This window comes from Lasioglossum baleicum, chromosome 17 (assembly GCF_051020765.1).
Source record: "Lasioglossum baleicum chromosome 17, iyLasBale1, whole genome shotgun sequence".
In the NCBI taxonomy this organism is placed as follows: domain Eukaryota; kingdom Metazoa; phylum Arthropoda; class Insecta; order Hymenoptera; family Halictidae; genus Lasioglossum; species Lasioglossum baleicum.
Window position 1 is genome coordinate 1,546,023 of NC_134945.1, and position 14,724 is coordinate 1,560,746.

A 14,724-nucleotide genomic window follows, 5' to 3' on the forward strand; every position below is an offset into this window, starting at 1 on the left:
AGTAGCTCTTCCTCGGTTGGCGGAGGAAGGTCTTGATTAGGATCCGCTCGGGGATCCGTTTGGGATCGTGTGATTGGGCGAGACATTTTGCGATATTAGTGTGAATTCTTACTCGACACACGATATAGAGAACAAATGTCAGACGTACGAAAACAATTTGTTAATGGTTCAACTACCGGCGACCGTTTTCGTGTCCTACCGACTGCGCCAAATTTTGTTACGTCACGCCCCACGTCCTAGGCAAAGAAGATGACCCCAGGAGGCGGCACGTGGAATTGAAGAGGAAACGGTCTTTTACGCCAAGACAGCCAGACGGGCAGTCATATGCGCTAGGACACCGATAGTCATTTGAGACCGACACCCGCTAGCAGTCAACGCGGATGGCGATACTTCTACGCTGACGCAACGAACGCGGTGAGTTGACATGGAACAAAAGGGGTTACAAAAGATACGAATTCTCACCGGTTAGTTGTTGTATCTTAGTAGTACTGTTGAAGGAGCTGAGCTCGTCGGTCAGCATGGGTCTGGTATAACGGGTCGTCCAGACAGATCTCATCGAGATGAGGAAGGTTTGGCAGCTGTCTCGCTGGGGTACGCACGACAATGCGTCTGTTGGACGGTAGGTACTCGTCCTTGATGATCCTACAGCGAACGTGCGGCAAGATTATGGTGCTCCTGCTGTCATCGTCATCAGAGCTGGTGACGAGATCAATGACCTCGTAACGAACGGCAGGCGGGTTGTTGTTGTCACTGGACAGGTTTATGGTATTCCTGACGTCGTCGTCGTCGTCAGAGATGTCAACGAGATCGGCTATCTCGTAGCGACCAGCAGACGGTTTGGTGACAGGTGAAGAACGCGAGAGGTCCGCGTGGTCGACCTCTGTGTTCGGAATCGGACGGCACGGACAACCGTATACCGATACGTAATCTGACGCGTCGCACTCGATATTCTCGGTCGTTCCGAGAAGTTCAGTCCAATCAGTCGAACTTAAGACGCGGTTTAAGATGGCTGTTTGATTTAATGCCCGTTTGAACTTGGCCAGTTGATACTTTCGGCCTGCACGACGTGTACGACGCATAAGGGATGGGTATGGAAGGAACTGTTTCGGAAGAGTTAATACTCTGAAAATCCTTTTGTCGGATTTTGTCTAAGTCCCAAACGTGAAAGAAAAATTGGCCAGGGGTTCCCCGTAGGCGCTGGCCAGAGGTAATTTACCTGACTCGAAAATGTCCACTCGTTAATCGGCACTACCCAGCAGAGCAGACGAACTGGCCTCCGAGCCGGGTCACCGTGCGACAACGAGGGCACTATTAAAACTGTCACTTCACTTTAGACACTGATATGTTTCCTTTCACAAACTGTCACTTTAACTTCGATAGTCTTTTGACTAAGTGTCACCTCGTTGACGTATTGCCTCGGCGGAGCTGTAAGCTTCTCCCTTTGTGACCGAGGTTGAACACGTAAGCGAGAGCTCAATTATTTATTATTAATATTAAATGCGTTTATCTGATTTGGAAAGTTATTATTTCCAAACGTCTACTCGTCAACCACTACTTCTCAGCGGAGCGGACGAACTGACCTCCAAGCCGAGTTCTGTATGATTAACGAGGGCACGATTCGAATTTCGAAAAGAAACTGTCACTGGATTTAGTAGAATGATGTGGAAATTAACTTCACGTAGCACTGGTAAAATATAATATATATATTGAAATAAAGAACGTTGAGTACACTTGAGTATAAACTTGGTAGTATAATAATAATTGAATTAAACGTAATAATCGTATACGGAGTATGAGTTAGTAAGAGTTAGAATTGGAATTGATTTAGGAATTGAATTGGAATGGATTTGGAATAGAATAGTAGAACAAACGTCGATGAACGTCGAGGCGCGAATTAGAAGAGCGCAGATCGACACGTCTGCTCGCTTCGCTGGCTTGGGCCAGACTGACTGATGTCGTTGTGTGAGAATGGAGTGAGCGCAGACCGACACGTCCGCTCACTTCGCTGGCTAGCACCAGACTGATGCAAGAGGCAGCTCTGCGTAGCCTCCTTCGCTCGGAGTGGGGGTTGCTGACGCTGCAGTCCCTTTGTCCTCGCTCGTCGGAGTGGTGACGGGTGCAAGACTGCTGACGTTGCAGTCTCTTTGTCCTCGCTCTCGACAGAGTGGTGACGCGTGCAAGACTGCTGACGTTGCGATCTCTTTGTTCTCGAGGTGGCGTTTACTCGAGCGGAGTTGAGGATTTGAACAAGTTGTAAGTGTAGATGAGGGTTTGAACAAGTGTTAAGTGTAGATGAGGGTTTAAACAAGTTATAAGTGTAGATGAGGGTTTGAACAAGTGTTAGGTAAGATTGAGAGTTTGGAGTGGTGGTTGGGTTTAGAACAATTGGGAGAGTCGAGATTTAAGTAGTGATGGGTATTAGAACAAGTTTAGGAAAAGTCGTGGGTGAAGTAGTGATGGGTTTAAGAGGTATTAGAATTAGAACAAGAGTTTGGTAGCGATGGGTTTAAGAGGTTGTTATGTACTTAGTATTTAGTCTTAACCTAGAATCGAGGTACGGTCCTCGATTCGACCAACGTCGGAGGTCGTCCGACGTAACACTATGGATGCAGTCAAGAAGAGAACGTCCGACGCGGTTACAAGAAGTGTCCCGACAAGAATCACGCGCGAGATGATGCAACGAAAACGGTGAGTTTACAGGATTCAGCAATTATACAAGACATTATACGACTCACCGCAATGCTGTATTAATGCCTAATAATATTGTTGCAGCAGGAACTGGCGGTACTGGCAGTAGGTGTCGTACATCGGGTCTTCTATACAGATGTCCTCGAGGTGGGGAAGATCTGGCAGAGTTGCTGCTGCTCGGTTCGGGACGACATTAGTGGCCTCGGATGCTGGCCGCAAGACGACACGTTGATGAGTTGGCAGAGGGACGTCACTGATGATTCGGCAACGGACCCTGGGAACGATGATCGTGTCTCGGCTGTCGTCGTCGTCGGCTATGTCGATCACCTCTGGACGATCGACCGGATGCAGAACTGGCGTCGGAGCTCGCGAGAGGTCCGCGTGGTTGACCTCTTTAGGAAGGCTGCAAGGGCAACCGTATACGGAAACGTAATCGGACGCGTCACACGGAATGTGCTCGGTGGTTCCCAGAAGTTCTGTCAATTCGGTAGTGGCAATGATTTGATCGAGCACCGCTTTATTTCTCAACGCGCGTCTCAATTTAGCAAGTTGATACTTGCGTCCCGCTCGACGTGGGCGTCGCATGGGTAAGGAATAGTAATGATGGAATATTAATAATATAATGAAAATGAACTTCCACTTGTTATTAACCTTTTTGGTAGTTAACTCGCTTCACGTCTATAGTGGCGGCTCAGCGTTTCCACTGCGCTCTTTAGACCAATTCTAGACGTGGCACGAGAACTTCTCTATAACTCGCTTCAAATTCCTTATTGGCGGCTCAGCGTTTCCACTGCGCACTTTAGACCAAGTCCGGATATGTCACGAGTTTAATATATTCGATGCAAGAACTGAATTGGAAGATGGTGTTGAACTAACACAAGAATAACAAGATCGAAGCACTGGTATAACAACAATATATTAAATAAGAACTGGTAAGTACACTGGTATACAATATGTAAGTAGTATTATAATAGGAGTAGTAATTGGATTAATGAATAATGGATATAGTAATATGTTGTAGGAATAATGTATGAGTTGAGTTGAGTTGAGTTAGAATTGGAATTGGAATTGGAATTAGGAGTGAAGGATCGACACACTTCACTTTCGCGGAGCTAGACTGAACACGTCTGCTCTTGAAGCCGGACTGACTCTGAGGCCAGGTAGGCACGTCTGTGCGAGTCGCTGGCTGAAGGCGGACTGATGCAAGCGTCCGCTCTGCCTTGCCTCCTTCGTTCGGAGTGGGGATAGCTGACGCTGCAGTCTCTTTGTTCTTCAGTCGTCGGAGTGGGAGAACCGCTGACGCAGCAGCGTCTTCGCTCCCGGGGACTGCACGTGCATTTCTGCTGACGCTGCAGTCTCGTGGCTGTCCTATTGCCCTCTACGAGCGTGGGACTGCTGATGCAGCAGTCTTTGGACTTCTCGACGTTTCTAGAAGCTTCTGGATGCTTCCAGAGTGATGCAATACTTTGTTGCATTATGTGTCGTGGTGATGGGTTGAAACTGAGGTAAGGTGTTGATCAAGGTGAAGTTATGGTGATGGGTAAAGACGGAGATAAGGATTAGAACAATAGAATATATGAGATCTTAATATTATGTTCTTATGTCTAGGGGACGGTGTATGGATCTTATGCAGATCAGACCTTGAATACATAGTGTATGTACAAGGCTAACGTCGTACATCGGACGACGTAACAGTATAATAATAAATGAATTAAACGTAATAATCGTATACGGAGTATGAGTTAGTAAGAGTTAGAATTGGAATTGATTTAGGAATTGAATTGGAATGGATTTGGAATAGTAGAACAAACGTCGATGAACGTCGAAGCGCGAATTAGAAGAGCGCAGATCGACATGTCTGCTCGCTTCGCTGGCTTGGGCCAGACTGACTGATGTCGTTGTGTGAGAATGGAGTGAGCGCAGACCGACACGTCCGCTCACTTCGCTGGCTAGCACCAGACTGATGCAAGAGGCAGCTCTGCGTTGCCTCCTTTGCTCGGAGTGGGGGTTGCTGACGCTGCAGTCCCTTTGTCCTCGCTCGTCGGAGTGGTGACGGGTGCAAGACTGCTGACGTTGCAGTCTCTTTGTCCTCGCTCTCGACAGAGTGGTGACGCGTGCAAGACTGCTGACGTTGCGATCTCTTTGTTCTCGAGGTGGCGTTTACTCGAGCGGAGTTGAGGATTTGAACAAGTTGTAAGTGTAGATGAGGGTTTGAACAAGTGAAAGTAAAGTTAGGAGTTCGGAGTGATGGTTGGGTTTAGAACAATTGGGAGAGTCGAGATTTAAGTAGTGATGGGTATTAGAACAAGTTTAGGAAAAGTCGTGGGTGAAGTAGTGATGGGTTTAAGAGGTATTAGAATTAGAACAAGAGTTTGATAGCGATGGGTTTAAGAGGTTGTTATGTACTTAATATTTAGTCTTAACCTAGAATCGAGGTACGGTCGCCGATTCGACCAACGTCGGAGGTCGTCCGACGTAACACCTCCCTCGCCGGAGAAGAGATTTCTCGGAGTGAAATCTCTCGGTCCGAGGTTGTGTTCGGTGAACGCTCGCATTACAATTTTTGGTCTTGAAACGCATCGTTAGTGAGCGATCCGCGCAGGGAGCTCAGTTCTCGGCGCACGTTGACTGTATTAACAGTACGAAACACTGGATGCACTGAGATGTTGTCTGATTCTGCGCGAGGAGTTGGGGTAGGTTTCGCAATGTCCGACAGTCTATAATCGCAATGTTCATTATCTGACTGTCTTGTTACGTCGGACGACCTCCGACGTTGGTCGAATCGAGGACCGTACCTCGATTCTAGGCTAAGATTAAATATTAAGTACATAATACCTCTTAAACCCATCGCTATCAAACTCTTGTTCTAAATCTAATATCTCTTAAACCCATCGCTATCAAACTCTTGTTCTAATTCTAATACATCTTAAACCCATCACTACTTCACCCACGACTTTTCCTAAACTTGTTCTAATACCCATCACTACTTAAATCTCGACTCTCCCAATTGTTCTAAACCCAACCACCACTCCAAACTCTCAATCTTACCTAACACTTGTTCAAACCCTCATCTACACTTATAACTTGTTTAAACCCTCATCTACACTTAACACTTGTTCAAACCCTCATCTACACTTACAACTTGTTCAAATCCTCAACTCCGCTCGAGTAAACGCCACCTCGAGAACAAAGAGATCGCAACGTCAGCAGTCTTGCACGCGTCACCACTCTGTCGAGAGCGAGGACAAAGAGACTGCAACGTCAGCAGTCTTGCACCCGTCACCACTCCGACGAGCGAGGACAAAGGGACTGCAGCGTCAGCAACCCCCACTCCGAGCGAAGGAGGCTACGCAGAGCTGCCTCTTGCATCAGTCTGGTGCTAGCCAGCGAAGTGAGCGGACGTGTCGGTCTGCGCTCACTCCATTCTCACACAACGACATCAGTCAGTCTGGCCCAAGCCAGCGAAGCGAGCAGACGTGTCGATCTGCGCTCTTCTAATTCGCGCTTCGACGTTCATCGACGTTTGTTCTACTATTCTATTCCAAATCCATTCCAATTCAATTCCTAAATCAATTCCAATTCTAACTCTTACTAACTCATACTCCGTATACGATTATTACGTTTAATTCATTTATTATTATACTACCAAGTTTATACTCAAGTGTACTCAACGTTCTTTATTTCAATATATATATTATATTTTACCAGTGTTACGTGAAGTTAATTTCTACATCATTCTACTAAATCCAGTGACAGTTTCTTTTCGAAATTCGAATCGTGCCCTCGTTAATCATACAGAACTCGGCTTGGAGGTCAGTTCGTCCGCTCCGCTGAGAAGTAGTGGTTGACGAGTAGACGTTTGGAAATAATAACTTTCCCAATCAGATAAACGCATTTAATATTAATAATAAATAATTGAGCTCTCGCTTACGTGTTCAACCTCGGTCACAATGGGAGAAGCTTACAGCTCCGCCGAGGCAATACGTCAACGAGGTGACACTTAGTCAAAAGATTATCGAAGTTAAAGTGACAGTTTGTGAAAGGAAACATATCAGTGTCTAAAGTGAAGTGACTGTTTTAATAGTGCCCTCGTTGTCGCACGGTGACCCGGCTCGGAGGCCAGTTCGTCTGCTCTGCTGGGTAGTGCCGATTAACGAGTGGACATTTTCGAGTCAGGTAAATTACCTCTGGCCAGCGCCTACGGGGAACCCCTGGCCAATTTTTCTTTCACGTTTGGGACTTAGACAAAATCCGACAAAAGGATTTTCAGAGTATTAACTCTTCCGAAACAGTTCCTTCCATACCCATCCCTTATGCGTCGTACACGTCGTGCAGGCCGAAAGTATCAACTGGCCAAGTTCAAACGGGCATTAAATCAAACAGCCATCTTAAACCGCGTCTTAAGTTCGACTGATTGGACTGAACTTCTCGGAACGACCGAGAATATCGAGTGCGACGCGTCAGATTACGTATCGGTATACGGTTGTCCGTGCCGTCCGATTCCGAACACAGAGGTCGACCACGCGGACCTCTCGCGTTCTTCACCTGTCACCAAACCGTCTGCTGGTCGCTACGAGATAGCCGATCTCGTTGACATCTCTGACGACGACGACGACGTCAGGAATACCATAAACCTGTCCAGTGACAACAACAACCCGCCTGCCGTTCGTTACGAGGTCATTGATCTCGTCACCAGCTCTGATGACGATGACAGCAGGAGCACCATAATCTTGCCGCACGTTCGCTGTAGGATCATCAAGGACGAGTACCTACCGTCCAACAGACGCATTGTCGTGCGTACCCCAGCGAGACAGCTGCCAAACCTTCCTCATCTCGATGAGATCTGTCTGGACGACCCGTTATACCAGACCCATGCTGACCGACGAGCTCAGCTCCTTCAACAGTACTACTAAGATACAACAACTAACCGGTGAGAATTCGTATCTTTTGTAACCCCTTTTGTTCCATGTCAACTCACCGCGTTCGTTGCGTCAGCGTAGAAGTATCGCCATCCGCGTTGACTGCTAGCGGGTGTCGGTCTCAAATGACTATCGGTGTCCTAGCGCATATGACTGCCCGTCTGGCTGTCTTGGCGTAAAAGACCGTTTCCTCTTCAATTCCATGTGCCGCCTCCTGGGGTCATCTTCTTTGCCTAGGACGTGGGGCGTGACGTAACAAAATTTGGCGCAGTCGGTAGGACCCGAAAACGGTCGCCGGTAGTTGAACCATTAACAAATTGTTTTCGTACGTCTGACATTTGTTCTCTATATCGCGTGTCGAGTAAGAATTCACACTAATATCGCAAAATGTCTCGCCCAATCACACGATCCCAAACGGATCCCCGAGCGGATCCTAATCAAGACCTTCCTCCGCCAACCGAGGAAGAGCTACTTCTTTACGCGCAAGATCTCGCCCGTAAAGAGGAATATTTAAAAGAGCAAACCGAATTCATTGCTAAATTGCGTCTTAAATATGAAGAAGACGCACAGAATCAAAATAACATGCTCGATGAAATACGCAAAGAGCTCCACAATATTCAAGCCTTGAACCAAAACTTACGTCACCAAGCGCCTACACCAGGCCCCAGTAACGTCTCTAACACGCGAGAACCTTCATTATCAGAGCCACGCGAAACCCCGCAATATGAGCCAACAGGAAATTTCGCGTTGAAACAAGCCGCAGAACTCGTACCCAAATTCGACGGAACATCGATTCCCGTCCTAAAATTCATCCGCGCCTGCAAACGCGCGCGTGATTCTATCCCCGAATCCATAGAACGTGCCCTTACTAAACTAATCTGCAATAAACTTTCCGATCGTGCGTACGCTGCCATTGAAGGCGAAAACATACGTACGATCTCACAACTTTGCGATAAGCTACGAACAGTACTGGGACCCTACAAATTCGTGGACCAGTACCGTGGCGAATTGGCAAGCGTAGCCCAGGGCAACAATGAGCATATTCTTGACTTCATAAATCGAGTCAAAGATTTACGAACCGCCATCAGCGATTCTACCGAAGGACATTACGACTACAGAGAAATCGATCGTTTCACAGTCGAGTGCTTCCTTCGCGGTCTACTCCCACAACTTCGCAGCGAAGTTTTGCATTGCCGTTCTCAGAATTCGGCAGAGATCTTCGAAGCAGCCATCTCTGCATATAAGCAATATGAGCTGTATCAAAACCGTCGTCGCGAATCTAATCGTGACGATTCCCGCAAGGTAAGCTTCTCAGATAACAGAAGCTCCTATCGCCCACGCTCTTCTGACAATTTCAATTCTCGCGAACGCATCCCTGAACGTCGCGACAACAGACCGGATGAGCGTCGCGATAACGGGTCCGACCAACGTCGAGACTCGTGGAGAAACTCGAACCGCGACTCTTATCGTTCTCCAACTCCGCAGTGGCGATCCGAAACCCCTCGCGAACAAAACCCGCAGCGCGAAAACCGGGACCCGAATTCAAATCGCGACAGACGTTCGGGAGAGCCCCGCAAGTTTTGCAACTATTGCAAAACTCCCGGGCATGACATTCACGAATGTCGAAAAAGAGCCTATAACAATAACCTGCGCTCGGGAAACGAGTCAGGCCTCCCGACCGGAACGAACCAACAGCGGGAGGCCGCCCCAACAAAGCGCAACCAAACATTCACGCAGACCGCCGTTCGAACGAACGAGCTTCCCGAAGACCAAATCGACGATTCGTCTCTGCAGTTAACCTCGCAGTAGACTCGCCGATCCCGCGCGTACAAATCTCCGCCCCTCAGCTTCGCGAGAAAAGTGAATTCTTATTAGACACGGGCTCGGAAGTCAATTTGATACGCGCGTCTAGTTTAAAACCTGGGATAACCATTGATCCCACGAGCACGATCGAAGTTCATGGAATAACCGAGGGTTCCATAGTAACACTCGGCGAAGTCGTTATATTCATTCAAGGGACAATCCCTGTCAAATTCCACGTGCTCGGGGACGATTTTCCAGTCAGTGTTAACGGAATTCTCGGCTCGCCCTTCTTTATAGGAGGAGCTGAGATTTCCTTTGCAAGGCAATTTGTTTTAATCGGAAACATTTCTATTCCGTTCTCTAATTCACGCGCACTGCCGACTGAGCCCCGCGATAGTTCAATGACGAGGGTTATTTCAATGCCTTCTCCGAAAACGGAGGTCTCTCTTGAAAAGCACGCCGCAAGGACAGAGGAAGAAACATTCCCTCTCTCAAAACGTCGGGTGCAACCGCGAGAGATTCGTATCACATCGAATAATATCGTAGAGGAACCGGTCAATAAGCGCAAAAATCTAAATCAACAGTCCGAATCAAGGACTGCAGCAGACTCTAATGAGTTTGCCGTTGAGCCCCGAACAGCCGCCTGCATTGCAGTCAGCGTACAGGGCCCGAAACAGGGATATATCCGCCGCGTCAGCGTAGCGCCGGATGTATTCCTCGGTGACTGTGTAGTCACTAATCGCGGAGGCAAAGCGAGCCTCAGATGTTTCAACACATCTCCGCGTCCGATCTCATTCCGATTACCCGTGTTAGAGGTGGAAGAGATCGAGCGTTATTCAACTAATTCCGGGCACTATCCCGACGCATTCGGTAACCATCCCGACCTTTCTAATTCCGGTAACCATCCCGACGTATTCGGTAACCATCCCGACCTTTCTAATTCCGGTAACCATCCCGACGCATTCGGTAACCATCCCGACCTTTTCAATTCCGGTAACCATCCCGACGTATTCGGTAACCATCCCGACAATTTTAATCCAGAGTCCAAAGAAGACTCCCGCGAATTCAAACCTATGAAGGTTTATTCTACAAGCTCCGGTATCAAGTCCGATTTTTTCTATTCCGAGTCTAGGTTGAAAGGAAATGTCCCCGCCTTTGATTCTCTAAAGACGACAGAACGTCTACATAAAGTAAAGCATAAAACTCTACCTCGTATAGACCGAGTATACGAGTCGATCATAAAAGATCATCCCGCGATAATTTCTAAATCAGAGTCAAAGAGAGTCTATATTTCATTTCAAAAACCTACCTCTGATTTTTCGCCGGAACATGATCTCTTCCAATCTAAACGGTCAAGTATCCGTGCACCGCAAAGCGAGTTTCATCCATCTAGGAATTATACGTCTGTAAAATACGCGTCAGCAAAAAGGAGAAACAAATTTCGTATTATACTATACCTCTGCGATAACCCGCGAACAATGATTGTAGCATCTCCTGCGACTTGCGATAAGAAACCCTCCCAGGAGATTTCATTACAGTCCTCCGCTGACGCGAAATTAGAATCCGCGTTAATCACGCGTCCGGTCAACACCGACAAACGAGCGAAATCCGAAACCCAGCGTCGACAAAATCTCCTTCTACAGCCGGAAGATAAGCTTGTCGCATCACGACTCAGCCCCTCGGAAGATAGGATCATTCCAGAGGAGCTCCAGTCTTCAGACAATTTCGCAACCACAAACATGTATCCGTTACAAGTTGCCATCCTATGCACTATTACCACGCAAGTTTATACCCTCATTGGATATGATTGCGGTGGACCGACACTCAACGTCACTACGTACTCTACCATCGATAACCTGAATTGCGAACCCGAAGATGTCACACCGATCGAGAGTTTAGAGCGAATTCAACTTCTGCAGCTAGCCGAGTTTTCGCAAGCCCGAGTCCTCCAATGCCACATTGAAATAGACAGAACGATCTACTACTGTGGCATGCATTCGCATAATTCCGTCGTCGCCAATGGTAGACAAGAGTATCTCCTAACCACCACCAGTGAAACATGCTCTAATGTACACACTACTGGAACTCTGTATATTACGCCAGCGGCACAGATCACAGGAGTCCAGCCAAATTCCACAACCTCTCGTAGCCTCACAATGGCAGGAGAAATCAAGAATGACGGAAGCTGCTCAGGCACAACCTACAACGATCCTTTTGGAACCTGGACGGACGTCGTGGTGCAAGCCATAATACGCATCACGATACGGGACTACATTGCACCGATAAAGCTATCCACAGCACAAATTCATTTACAATCCGGACAAACCTGTCCTCTTCAGAAAGGCAACTGCCTCGATTCACAGGACGGATACACATTCTGGGAACCCGCACCAACAGATTCATGCAGATTCAACAACTACGATGTTCTATACGAAGGGCTAGCGACCAAGCTATCCCCACAGTTAAAATCCTCGCCAACCTTGTATACAGTTGCCTCTCAGGATACAACATTTGCACTAACCGAGACAGGACGATCTTCAGTCTGCGGATTTATCATAATCCGTACAGAACATCCAAAACTGTTCATACTAGAAACGGGGAAGTCAGGGAAATTCAAGGAGAAGTCACCCACCCTCGTCAACAATCTCGACATATTCACCTATGTCAACAGCAAATTCGTCTACGTAGAGAAACATCTCCGTACACAATTTTCTCAACTATATAAGGACGTCATTCGTCAAAAGTGCGAACTAGAACGACAAATTCTCCAGAACGCACTCACTCAGCTGCACACAGCCCCTGAAGAAGTGGCAACCGCCATCATGAAAGACGCTGGATTTATTGCAGTCCCAGCAGGTGAAGTGGTCCATATTATCAAATGTATCCCAGTGACAGTCCAGATCCGGAAAACGGAACGCTGTTATGACGAACTGCCCGTCACGTACAAGAATTCTTCAAGATTCCTGAAACCAAAGGACCACATTATTTCAAACACCGGTACAGAGAAGCCGTGCAGCGAGTTACTATCTCCATATTACAGAATACATGGAACATGGTACCGACTCACTCCATCACTAACAGAAACTATTGCACCGTCAGAACTCCATCCAATCTCTAAGGCCACATGGAAATACGTGGACCCCAAAAACCTTGCGACTGGAGGCATATATTCGCAAGACGACCTCGACAAACTGCAGGATCACATAATGTTCCCTGTAGAAAAGGTAGCCGTAATAAATACTATTGCACAAGGCGCCTCAGGTAGACAATACGCAGCAGGAAATATTAACATGTTCAACCTGCTCGACGAAGAGTCGCTTCAACAAATAGCTGAATCTACCGCACAGAAGTTATGGTCAGGATTTACCACGTTCGGATCCGTAACCGCTGTATTAATAGGAATATATGTGGCAATTCGCACAATAAAAACTATTATCAGCACAATCATCAATGGCATCGCTCTCCATTCGTTATACGGCTGGAGCCTCCACCTCATCGTCGCCATCTGGAGTTCCTTGACAAGATTCTTCATTTTCCTGAAACAAAGAGACGAAACATACACATACGCTGTCAGATATCGGAAAAGTGAAAGTGAAAATGACAAAAGTGAGCCCATTCCCTCCCAAGACCCCAATAAAAGACAGTCAAATAATGAACATTGCGATTATAGACTGTCGGACATTGCGAAACCTACCCCAACTCCTCGCGCAGAATCAGACAACATCTCAGTGCATCCAGTGTTTCGTACTGTTAATACAGTCAACGTGCGCCGAGAACTGAGCTCCCTGCGCGGATCGCTCACTAATGATGCGTCTCAAAACCAAAAATTGTAATGCGAGCGTTCACCGAACACAACCTCGGACCGAGAGATTTCACTCCGAGAAATCTCTTCTCCGGCGAGGGAGGTGTTACGTCGGACGACCTCCGACGTTGGTCGAATCGAGGACCGTACCTCGATTCTAGGCTAAGATTAAATATTAAGTACATAATACCTCTTAAACCCATCGCTATCAAACTCTTGTTCTAAATCTAATATCTCTTAAACCCATCGCTATCAAACTCTTGTTCTAATTCTAATACATCTTAAACCCATCACTACTTCACCCACGACTTTTCCTAAACTTGTTCTAATACCCATCACTACTTAAATCTCGACTCTCCCAATTGTTCTAAACCCAACCACCACTCCAAACTCTCAATCTTACCTAACACTTGTTCAAACCCTCATCTACACTTATAACTTGTTTAAACCCTCATCTACACTTAACACTTGTTCAAACCCTCATCTACACTTACAACTTGTTCAAATCCTCAACTCCGCTCGAGTAAACGCCACCTCGAGAACAAAGAGATCGCAACGTCAGCAGTCTTGCACGCGTCACCACTCTGTCGAGAGCGAGGACAAAGAGACTGCAACGTCAGCAGTCTTGCACCCGTCACCACTCCGACGAGCGAGGACAAAGGGACTGCAGCGTCAGCAACCCCCACTCCGAGCGAAGGAGGCTACGCAGAGCTGCCTCTTGCATCAGTCTGGTGCTAGCCAGCGAAGTGAGCGGACGTGTCGGTCTGCGCTCACTCCATTCTCACACAACGACATCAGTCAGTCTGGCCCAAGCCAGCGAAGCGAGCAGACGTGTCGATCTGCGCTCTTCTAATTCGCGCTTCGACGTTCATCGACGTTTGTTCTACTATTCTATTCCAAATCCATTCCAATTCAATTCCTAAATCAATTCCAATTCTAACTCTTACTAACTCATACTCCGTATACGATTATTACGTTTAATTCATTTATTATTATACTACCAAGTTTATACTCAAGTGTACTCAACGTTCTTTATTTCAATATATATATTATATTTTACCAGTGTTACGTGAAGTTAATTTCTACATCATTCTACTAAATCCAGTGACAGTTTCTTTTCGAAATTCGAATCGTGCCCTCGTTAATCATACAGAACTCGGCTTGGAGGTCAGTTCGTCCGCTCCGCTGAGAAGTAGTGGTTGACGAGTAGACGTTTGGAAATAATAACTTTCCCAATCAGATAAACGCATTTAATATTAATAATAAATAATTGAGCTCTCGCTTACGTGTTCAACCTCGGTCACAAAGGGAGAAGCTTACAGCTCCGCCGAGGCAATACGTCAACGAGGTGACACTTAGTCAAAAGATTATCGAAGTTAAAGTGACAGTTTGTGAAAGGAAACATATCAGTGTCTAAAGTGAAGTGACTGTTTTAATAGTGCCCTCGTTGTCGCACGGTGACCCGGCTCGGAGGCCAGTTCGTCTGCTCTGCTGGGTAGTGCCGATTAACGA